General features: G+C 39.8%; 1 pseudogene; it reads left to right on the top strand.

The window, feature by feature from the left end:
- The first annotated feature begins 7,059 nt into the window (after positions 1-7,059).
- LOC113354652 lies at positions 7,060-7,159 on the top strand (annotated as a pseudogene).
- Positions 7,160-8,181: the final 1,022 nt, after the last annotated feature.

The raw sequence follows: 8,181 nt of genomic DNA on the forward strand, positions 1-8,181 counted from the left end.
GCGACAGATACTTGTGCGTCAATGTTCTTCGTGTTCCTCCTCTTCAGCAGCAGCAGCAGAATATTGTATTTTTCTGCAACTCGATCTCTAGATCTCTGTGGTGTTCTAAACTTCTCTGAAAGGCTTCGTCCCCCTTCTATGAGTTATCCCAACTTCTTTTATAGCCCACAGGTCGATTTAATCTCCAAGAAATCTCCTTTTTCTTTTTGCCAAAGTTACGGGTTTTATCTATTCTTTCCATATCCTCATACGCGGCTTCAAATACTACCTGCTTTGCTTATCACGCGTCTTCCAAGTATAATCCAACGTCCCAGACTCTCTCAAAGACAGTCTTAACTTTAACAGAGAATCCTATTTCCTTATCTACATGATAGTTTCCATATATCAACCAAAATCCCGTGAAAAACTTCACCTCCCTGTTTTAGACAACTCGATGATTTCATCCTCTATTTTCGAATCTAGAGGGATTACCATCCCTGTTTTGATGAATCTAGTGAATCCCAACAAATATCCACGTCAAACTCCGACTAAATCTGCTCCTAGTCATCAACAGAACTTCGATAAACTTCCACCTCCTCTGTTTCACTCCAACACGGTTGTCCAACCCAAAATACTCGATCCAAACATACACACCAACCCTGTCAGGCTCTAACAGGTCCATTCCAACGAAAATAAGCCATTGAATCTCCATAGAAATCGCACAAAACTCCAACCCTAAATCTGCCTGCGTCTGCACTATTTTCCCGCCAATTTGAAATTTGAGTTTGGGAAGAAAGGTGGCCGCCCCCTATCCAGAGTGGGGGTGCGAATAACAGCTGCCTTAGGGGTATCCTGGGGGTGCCCCTTATCCAAACCGGGGGTCCGAATAGCAAGTGTCCTCCAGGTGCTTTCCGACAACTTTTCGAGCCAATTTTTTCCAAAAATTTTTATTGGCCAAAAATACCTACAAATAAATAAAACACCATAATAAGTACAAAGATGAGCCCTAACAATATATAGAATCGAGACAAATCGGACACAAAAATGTGTCTATCAAATACCCCCAAACCTATTATTTGCTAGTCCTCGAGCAAAAATAAAACAGAAATAAAATCCTAACTCATTGTCGCAGGCATCGTCGATTGCATTTAGCGTATCCAATAAGCCTTTAAACCCCTAGGTGTCTCTAGTGGCGGAGTGTTGTCTCCGGAGGGCTTACCAGAGGTATACCCACAAAAACTTTATGCTCCAGACCCTAGCTATCTACACAGAACCTTGGAAGGCACTAAAGAATCTCCTTGGTTGGCATACTTATTGACTACAGGAGGAAGTACCCTGATGCGAAATTCCAATTGTTGTACACGAGTTTGCACTCAAGCATTCTAAAATTCATATATAAGTGACAGAGCTCTACTCAGATAGTCGCACTATGGACATCAATATCCGGAGTCAAAACTAATCACATGGATAGATCAAGAAGATGGATATAGAGAAAAACATAGATGGTTTTGATGTTTACTAGGTGAACGGTGTTTCTCATATCTGTCTGAAGGCCTCCGCCAAAATGAACCTATCCTAATGGACTGAGATACTAGTCTGACTAATATAAACACACTGGCATATACAAGGGAACCAATGATTTATAATCCTAACTCTAGGTCAACACAACTGGCATATACAAGGGTTCCAGTGGTCGACTTTATTGAATTTATTCCAGTTGGTCTGATGATCTGGTCTCAGTTTCTCTTTTTTTCCTTTTTCTTTTTCTTCTTTTTTTTTTCTTTTTTTTTTCGATTTGAATCACTCTAATTCACCCTAGCATTGGTAACAACTTGAATCGTGAGCCCCACCTAATCACTTAGAGAAACATAGTTTAAAAACAAAACAAAATAAAAACAGAAGTGAAAAGGACTCAACGAGATATGGTGAAACTATTATGTTATTTCTAACACCTAAGCTCTGTGCTTTTATGAATAGACTCTTTATATGTTGCCATCTATTCAGATTGGTTCCTCAACTCCTACAACCAAAATGCTTCCATCCACTTAGATTGGTTAGTGCCATCCTCAATAGGGATAAATTTCTAGGCTCTGGAGTTTATTTATTGCAACGAAAAAGTAACAAAAAGTTCTACCCCACCCCCAAACTTAAATATAACATTGTCCTCAATGTTTCTAATTAAAGAACAATACCAAAAATATAAGTAACATGAGGAAATAGTAAAGAGAGAAGTCGGAAAGATAGTACCTGGGGTGAAATGTAACCAAAAACCTACAAAAATAATATACAACATACAAAATTGTCTCGATGGTCAATCAAGGTAAACAGGGTCCTCCAGAGGGACCTCCTCAACATCACCTGTAGGAAAAGGCTCTAAAAAGGGCTTCAATCGCTGACCGTTAACCTTCGAAGAACTACTACCATCTGGTGTCTCAATCTCAACAGCGCCATGAGGAAAAACAGTACGGACCACAAAAGGACCGGTCCACCGAGAGCGCAACTTTCCGGGGAATAGATGCAAACGAGTGTCATACAGAAGAACTTTTTGACCTGGAGAAAATGACTTTCGTAAAATATTCCTATCATGCACAAGTTTCATTTTGTTCTTATACTCCTTAGCACTATCGTATGCATCTGTACGAATCTCGTCCAACTCATTGAGTTGGAGCTTTCTTTGAGCTCCTGCCTTGTCAAGTGAAAAGTTTAAGTTCTTAAAAGCCCAATAGGCTCGATGCTCTAACTCAACAGGCAGGTGACATGCCTTTCCAAACACTAAACGATAAGGTGACATTCCAATGGGTGTCTTAAACGCAGTACGGTAAGCCCATAAGGCATCAGTAAGCCTCGACGACCAGTTTTTCCTGTTTGGATTAACTGTGTTCTCTAGAATACGTTTAATTTCCCTATTGGAAACCTCTAACTGACCACTAGTCTGAGGGTGATATGGGGTTGCTACTTTATGGGTAATACCGTATTGTTTCATTAAAAGAGCACGGTCTATTACAAAAGTGTGAACCTCCATCACTAATTATAGCTCGCGGCGTACCAAAACGTGTAAGTATATTCTCTTTCAAAAAATGGACTACGACCCCGTGGTCATTCGTTTTACACGGAACCACCTCAACCCACTTAGACACATAGTCTACAGTGACAAGTATATAAAGATAACCAAACGAAATAGGAAATGGACCCATAAAATCAATGCCCCACACATCAAAGACCTCAATCACTAAAATAGGGTTCAAAGGCATCATATTTCTATAGGAAATGGTTCCTAACTTCTGGCAACGCTCACAAGAAACACAATGACTATGGGAATCTTTAAACAACGAAGGCTAGTAAAATCCACACTGCAAAATCTTAGCAGCAGTCTTCTTAGCACTAAAATGACCCCCACATGCATGTTCATGAAAAAAGGAGATAATACTAGACTGGTCACTCTCAGATACACATCTCCTAATAATCTGGTCCGGTCAATACTTAAACAGATAAGGATCGTCCCAAAAGAAATGCTTAACCTCGGCTAAAAACCTAGAACGATCTTGCTTACCCCAATGTTGAGGCATTCGACCAGTAACAAGATAATTCATTATATTTGCATACCAAGGTGATTGGGAAACAGAGAACAATTGTTCATCAGTAAAATTGTCCCTTATAGGAAGGGAATTATTAGGGGAACTAACAACTAGCCTAGACAAGTGGTCTGCTACTACATTCTTTGCAGCCCTTTTGTCTCTAATGTCTGGACAAAATTCTTGCAACAAAAGGATCCATCTAATAAATCTAGGTTTGGTATCCTTATTAGACAAAAGGTATTTCAAAGCAGCATGATCAGTATAGATTACGATCTTAGAACCTAATAAATTGGATTTAAACTTATCCAAGGCAAACACGATGGCTAGCAATTCCTTCTCGGTAGTTGTATAGTTCATTTGGGCATCATTCAGAGTTTTTCTAGCATAGTAAATCACATGGAGTAATTTATTTTCTTGCTGACCTAGCACAACACCTATAGCATAATCTTAAGCATCACACATAATTTCAAAGGGTAGGTTCCAGTTAGGTGTCTGGACTATCGGGGCAGTAGTGAATAAAGTTTTAAGCTTCTCAAAAGCCTCTAAACAAGCATCATCAAAGACAAACTTAACATCTTTAGCAAGCAAATTGCAAAGACGTCTAGAAATCAAGCTAAAATCCTTAATGAATCGATGGGTAAAAACCTGCATGCCCTAGGAATGACCTAATATCTTTTACGGTTTTTGGGACCTGTAAAGTCTTAATAAGGTCAACTTTGGCTTTGTCTACCTCTATAACCTTTGAAGAGACGATGTTCCCTAACACAATTCCTGATTCAACCATGAAATGGCATTTTTCCCAATTAAGCACTAAATTTTTTTCCTTACAACTAGTCAACACTAATGTCAAATGACGCAAGCACTCATCGAAAGATGAACCAAACACTGAAAAATCATCCATAAAGACCTCTAAGAATTGTTCTACCATATCAGAAAATATGCTCATCATACAACACTGAAAAGTTGCAGAGGCATTACATAGCCCGAAAGGCATGTGTCTATACGCAAAGGTACCAAAGGGACAGGTAAAAGTGGTTTTCTCTAGGTCTTCTGGGGCAATAACGATCTGATTATAACCGGAGTAGCCATCTAAGAAGCAATAGTGACTATGTCCAGCTAATCGCTCTAGCATTTGGTCGATAAAAGGAAGGGGAAAGTGATCCTTCCTTGTGACCTTGTTCAATTTCCTATAGTCAATACACACACGCCATCCCGTGGTCACTCGGGTTGGGATTAATTCATTATTATCATTCTGGACTACAGTGATACCTGATTTCTTGGGGACAACCTGAACAGGGCTGACCCACTTACTGTCTGAAATTGGGTAAATAATACCCGCATCTAACAACTTAATCACCTCTTTTCGAACTACCTCTTTCATGTTAGGGTTCAGTCGACGTTGCATCTCCCTAGAAGGTTTGGAGTCTTCCTCTAAATGAATCTGATGCATACACACAGTAGGACTTATACCCTTAATGTCTGCTATAGTCCACCCTAAAGCTTCCTTATTGTCTTGAAGTACATTTACTAGCCTACTTTCCTGATCACTATCCAAATCGGAAGCTACAATCACATGTAAAGTTTCAGATGGGACTAAAAACACATACTTTAGAGTATCAGGTAGTGGTTTAAGGTCCAACTTTGGGGGCTCTTCTAAAGAAGGAATCAGGGTAGTCTCATAAACTGGTAACGGTTCGAACCTAGCTTTCCATCTATCAGTGTCTAACACAGGGGTAGAATCTAATAGAGCATTCACCTGTTCAATAGTGTTATCGTCGTCAAAATCTAAACCAAAATGGGATAGACAACTTTCTAATGGGTCTTCAGACAAAATGTTTGGTAATGACTCATGAACTAAGGCTTCTATCATGTTCACCTCTTCAACACATGTGTCATCTAGCTCATGAGGTTGCTTACTGACATTAAAAATGTTCATCTCCATAGTCATATTACCAAAAGATAAACTCATCACACCATTTCGACAGTTAATGATTGCATTAGACGTAGCTAAAAATGGGCGACCTAAAATCACAGGTATCTGGTTCTCTGGGTCAGGGACAGGTTGGGTATCTAGGATCACGAAATCCATGGGATAAATAAACTTGTCGACCTTAATAAGAACATCCTCGATAACACATTGAGGGATTTTAACAGACCTATCAGATAACTGCAGTGTCATATGAGTAGGTTTCATTTCACCAAGTCCTAGCTGTAAGTATACATGGAATGGCAGTAAGTTCACACTGGCTCCTAAGTCAAGTAAAGTTTTTCTACCCGGAAGTTACCTATTGTGTAAGCAATGGTAGGAGAACCTGGTTCTTTGTACTTTAGTTGTGGTGTTCTGAATGATTGAACTTACGTGACTAGCTAAAAAGGCTTTCTTATGGACGCTAAGTTTTCGCTTTCGCAGGAATTTGCCTAATTGCATCTAATAAAGGAAGGTTTATGGTAACTTGCTTAAAAACCTCCACTATGTCATTAAAGTTCGGTTCCTTCTTTGTTGGTACTAATAGCTGAGGAAATGGGGCTCTAGGCATAAAATCAGACCTTTCAGGAACCGAATTCACATCATCAGAAACTTTATCAGTCTCCTCAGCTACTGGTCCTGAGAGGTGAGATTCTGAGTGGTGAACTACAGTATGTTCACTATCAGGCATGGTTACCTTATTGTCTACAACTCTACCACTCCTAAGGGTTCTAACAACATTCAATTGATTCGATGGTTTTGCACCTAATTCATGAACTCCTCTAGGGTTGGGTTGTGTTTGACTAGGAAACTTACCTTTTTCTCTCAAAGAATCACTTATCAGACCAACCTGGGTTTTTAACTCGGAAATAGCCTGACTATTTTCTTGTCCTATCCTGTTACTAGCTTGTAGACTCTGTTCTACGGATAACTGAAATTTTGCAGTTTGCTGAGTTAACAAGGCGAGAGATTCCTCTAAACTTAGGATTTTCTTATCTGACTGATTCTGAAACTGAGCTAGTCCTGAAGGATTCTTAGTATAGCCAAAACCTGGGGGAGCATTAGAATTACTAAACTGACCTTGACTTTGGCCCTTAGACCACGAAAGGTTCGGATGGTTTCTCCAACCAGGATTATAGGTTTCTGAATATGGGTCAATCTTTTGACGGTTATCAAATCTAGTGTTATTATAAAGAGCATTGGCCTGCTCTTCAATATTCTGGCCTTCCCAAAAAGGCTCCACTCTACCACTAGTCTGGCCCACTTCTAAGGCTTCTAACCTTTTTGCTATAGCACAATTTTGGCATCTGATTCATAGCCTCCTTCTACCCTATTAACGTTTCCTCTACTTAAAAAATTGTTTTCTGGGGTGCCCTACTATTTTCCCATTGCTGGGTTTTTTCGGCGATTTCATTAAAAAATTCCATCGCCGCATCAACAGTTTGGTTTTCAAATCCACCAGTGCATAGAGACTCAACCATGGTCGTTGTGGAATAATCTAAACCCTCATAAAGGATCTGAACTAGCCTAACCTTTTCTAAACCATGATGAGGACACTGGGATAATAAATCATTGAACCTTTCCAAATACCTATATAAAGATTCTCCCTCTTGTTGTGAAAATGTGCATATTTGCGTCCTAATAGACGATGTTTTGTGCCTAGGGAAAAACTTATTGAAAAAGGCAGATGTAAGTTGTTCATATGTCTCAATTGACTCGGAGTCCAAACTATACCACGACTTGGCCTTATCTTTCAGGGAAAATGGGAATAACCTAAGTTTCAAAGCATCATCATCTAAGCCTCTAATTCTTAGAGTACTACAAATTTCCTCAAAATCCCTAACATGGTAATAAGGGTTTTCATTTTCTTTCCCTAAAAAGATTGGGAGCATCTGTAAGGTCCCAGGTTTCAGTTCATAGGGTGCCTCCGTTTCAGCTAACTTAATACACGAAGGACGAGTAGTCCTAGTTGGATTCAACAAAGCTTTCAAAGTTGCCATTTCTGGCGCTATCGGAGCAACATGGATTCTCTCCTCAGTCAAAGGACGTTCAAAAACAGACTCTTCAAAAGTCGGACTTTCTAGATTAAGGTAATCGAGACGCTTCGAACTACTAGGTTTCTCTTTAACAAATCTACCTAGTGCGTCTCTTTTACGTTCAGGCATACAATAGAATTTTCTAAATTGGAAGGGTAAGCAAACACAGATCAAGGCCGACTCAACCAAATCAAACCTATTGATTTCTAGCAAACAAAAAGCATGATGGCTCCACTTAGATTGTTTCTAGACCAGCTTCTAATCCTTCGAACGGGAATTCGTTACAATTTAAGCAAACCCCTCTGGAATCAATCCGAGTTAACGTAAGTTGAATAGAGGCGAGGGAAGCTCGGTGGAGCTTTGATACCCAAGGCCTCACCGGTATTACAAGGCGGCGCTCACGCATTCAACTTACAGAAACCGTCAAGAACTTCGAAGTATGCTTAAAAGAGTAACCAATATTTTTCGAATGACTTTCCTGTTAAGCTCGTTACCCTATCGGTCTCGTTCTAGTCAAAATTTTAGGCTTAGGTTCGCGTAGGTTACGTGTTCCTAAAGCGGGCAAGAAGAGAACGGTGATGAAATCCGAACCCTTATCTTGTATGGCCAGGCCTTGCCCTTTACT

Source organism: Papaver somniferum, chromosome 2 (genome assembly GCF_003573695.1).
Source record: "Papaver somniferum cultivar HN1 chromosome 2, ASM357369v1, whole genome shotgun sequence".
Lineage (NCBI taxonomy): Eukaryota > Viridiplantae > Streptophyta > Magnoliopsida > Ranunculales > Papaveraceae > Papaver > Papaver somniferum.